The 3870-nt window shown below is 41.0% G+C and overlaps 1 pseudogene; it reads left to right on the top strand.

Moving 5' to 3' along the window:
* The first annotated feature begins 789 nt into the window (after positions 1–789).
* LOC146355038 (uncharacterized) lies at positions 790–1929 on the top strand (annotated as a pseudogene).
* Positions 1930–3870: the final 1941 nt, after the last annotated feature.

A 3870-nucleotide genomic window follows, 5' to 3' on the forward strand; every position in this document is an offset into this window, starting at 1 on the left:
GATCTTGATAGACTGGAGCTCTGAGCAGAAAACAACAGAATGAAATTTAATAGGGATAAATGCCAAGGCTGGATCTACACTTACCCCCTTTTTTCACTTCCAGTGAGGCTTCACTGTCCGCCTTTCACACTATGCAGTACCTGCCTCGAATTGGAACCGGAATTTCCCACTTCCGTGCTCCTGCTTTCAATACCCTAATATCCCGGTATTTCCCCTTCATGTGCTCTGATTTTCTGCCTTCGCTACCATATCAGGCCGTAGTCCCCTCCCCCGCCTGTCCATATATGGCAGTGTTTGTATTTCCCTCCTGTCCAATCACAGCTCTCAACGGCCCCATGTCTTCTTCCGGCTACTGATCACACAGCTTCCTCAGCAGCCCCTGTTTCCTCAGCAACAAGCAAAAGGCTGGATGTGCGCGCACTTGTCTGATCTCGGAAGCTAAGCGGGGTCGGCCCCGGTCAGTAGTTGGATGGGCGACTGCCTGGGAATCAGGCTTCCTGCACTGAGCAGGGGGTTGTTCTATCCCTTCAAATGAGATTAAGTTTTACCCCCTCCTATCTCCCGCTCCGGATGTTTTTTAAATTAAGGTGTTATCCTCACAGAATCGGGGCTTCTCCACGATGTGTTTTTTTCTAATTCAGGCATGACCTTCAAAGATTCGAAGTTGTGAAGCCTCTTGCATCAGGCTTTCGGTTGACAATATTGTTCTTAATATTGTTTTAACTGGCTGTGTTTACACTGTTGTTAATTACACCAGCTTGACAATTACATATACTTTCTTGGAATATCATGGGCTGGGGAAACAAGTTTTATGATGCAGAGTTTGCAATTTATCTACAAAAAATTAAGATTCTTTGTTTATAGGAAACATGGGCTCATGAAACTAATTTACCATCTCTTCAGGGATTTCATTCATTCTCTGTCCCGGCTGTAAAAACTAGTATAAAAGGTCATGGTAGTGGAGGTCTTACTATATTTATTTCAGTTGATTTGCAAGCTGACATATGACCATTGAATAGTATTTCTGAGCAGTATATACAGGTCCTTTTTATTAAGGGAAAGTATGTAGGCTCCTTTATCCGTATAAATCTCTATTTCCCACCTACCCTATCCAGAGATTTAGATCCTAATAGCATTTGGAATAGCTTATCTGAAACCCTTACCCTTCTGGAGTTCCAGTGTACCAATATAAGATTTCTGTTACGTGGGGATTTTAATGCAAGAATCGGGGTTGGCCTGTTTAAACAAGTGGATGGCACCAACCATGGAGGAATCTCCCAACATTTACTTATAGAGTTTCCCAGGATAAACCTATAAATAAGCCAGGCTTGAGGTTTTAAGCCAGGCTTAAAACATCCTAGATGTTTTATTTTTGCATAACCAACAATGCTTGCATGGGACCTGTTATGATAAGACTATGGGCACCCATATCTATTTGACTAACAGGGGTACCAGTACAATAGATTATATGGCAATTTCTGTCAATGTATTGCCTGACATATACAGTTTTGAGGTTGACAACAGGGCTGAAAGTGATCACTTCCCCTAGTTGCTAACATCTGATCTCCTAAATCTCTCTCCTCCTCATTCCTTCCAAAACTTGGATGGAGTTCATTTCGGGGAATGGAGAATATGCTGGTCAACCTTGGGTCCTTTATTTCCCAGACACCAGAGAGCATTACTTTTAAATTGCCTTGCCAAAGAATCCTGGACTCTGATTCAGATACTCTACAAGCTTATCAAACCATTATCCAAAATCTCAGACTTTAGTTGGTTTGTAATAAACAGTGCAATCCTAACAGATTAGTAATCAATAGATGGTTTGACCAAGAATGCAGAGTTGCCAGGAAAATATTAATGAATCACTCTCGCCAGGCATTTAGGAATAAAGCAATTATCTCTCCGGACTACTTAATGTCTCTGAGGTGATCTTACAAGGTACTTTTAAAACAAAAAAGGAGAAATATGCTAAATCGCAATGGCAACCGTTAGGCCTGGCTGTAAGGGAAAAGAAGGAGTCCCAATTTTGGGATATCGTTTCCTTTGGTATTGGTGTGGTTAGATCTTTAATAGTTGGGCAAATATCAGCAGGTGAATGGCATACTCATTTCAGTACACTTCATGGATCCACCATTGTGGGAACTAACTCCCCCACTGCTCCTGAAGCCACTAATTTACCTCATTGCCCCGCCCCCCATTACTGTAACTGAGATAAAGAATCTTATTGCATCCCTATCTCTGGGCAAGGCCCCAGGAGAAAACATGATGCCCCTAGAAATATACAAGTATTTTCCTGACTGGTGGGCTTCAATATTAGCCAAAGCGTTTACTCAAATTAACAGTACAGGTATATTCCCAGTTGGTTGGAAACAGATTATTGTTGTCCCAATATACAAGAAGGGTGATAAGCAGGATCCTAATGATTATCGGCCGATACGTCTTTTGGACACTGACTCTAAGCTATATTGTAAAATGTTATTAAACAAGCTGGAGGATTGGGAGTCTTCTAATGGCATTATCTATTCAAAACAGGCTGGTTTCAGGAAAGGCCAAAGTACCCGACTCTTTATTTTTTGGCCCAGCAAGGTATTGTAGGACCTACTAAACATCTTCATGTTGCCTTTGTCAACTTAGCTGCAGCCTTTGATTCAATGGATAGAAAGCAGTTGTGGCATAAATTGGCCAGCACTAATATTAATAAACATCTCTTGTTTTTAATTAAGGAACTCTGTTCCAATACAACTGCCAGAGTAAGAGTGAGGATTTCTGGTTCATTAACTGAACCCATCCCCACCAATAAAGGGGTTAAACAAGGGTGCCTTTTGGCTCCACTGCTTTTTAATTTATATTTGAACAATATAGTTCTAACATTACCTGGGCCAGAATTTTTTCCTCCTGAAATTGGGTCAAAAAAAGTTTCTATTCTCCTATATGCTGATGATATGATTTTATTATCACTCACTTATATAGGTTTAAGTAGGCTGCTGTCTAAGCCTAGTCAATATTGCACTAAAGAAAGGTAAAATATTAATTATGCTAAAACGAAGGTGATGGTGTTGGGAAAGAGACATTCCCACTTCCGATGGTCCATTGACAGCCATCAGATTGATCAGTGCTGGGAATTGAAATATCTTGGCATTCATTTTACAGAAAATCTTTCCTGGAAAGCTCATGCAGAAGAAACTAACGTGACGTCCTTAAGAACTACTGGAGCCTTTCTTAAATTTTATCATACTGCAGGAGGTGGTTTAGTTGACCTAGCTCTGAAAATTATTCAAAACAAGGTAATTGCCCAAATTTTATGTGGGGCTGCAATTTGGGGTTGGGATCATAGAATCATAGAATAGTAGGGTTGGAAGGGGCCTACAAGGCCATCGAGTCCAACCCCCTGCTCAATGCAGGAATGCAATTAGGATTCCAATTAGGACCATTAGGATGACTCTCTAATGGTCAAATTGGAGGCCCTTCAAAATAGATTTCTCAGAAAACTTTTAATTTTGCCTCCTGCCTTGGTTCAGGAGGAGGTTGGTCTTCCCTCCATTACAGCTCATATCCACTGTGCCTTAATTATTACTGGAGAACTCTAAAAGAATCTTCTGTCTGGATTTTGTCTAAATTATGTTATGAACAGCTGCTAAATTGTACATGCTGGAGCTCAAGATATTATAATTTACTACAATCCTATTTAACCTCAGTTGATGCATTTTCTACTCTGAATTCAAAAGAGAGACTTCGTGAATGTATCTTTGGTCATAGTGTTTCCCTGGTTGTTGTTCAGTCGTTAAGTCATGTCCGACTCTTCGTGACCTCACGGACCATAGCACACCAGGCCTTCCTGTCCTCCGCTCTCTCCCGGAGTGTGCTCAAGTT

The sequence above is a fragment of the Heloderma suspectum genome, chromosome 2, assembly GCF_057233095.1.
Source record: "Heloderma suspectum isolate Gila_16-S chromosome 2, 16-S_ref, whole genome shotgun sequence".
In the NCBI taxonomy this organism is placed as follows: Eukaryota; Metazoa; Chordata; class Lepidosauria; order Squamata; family Helodermatidae; genus Heloderma; species Heloderma suspectum.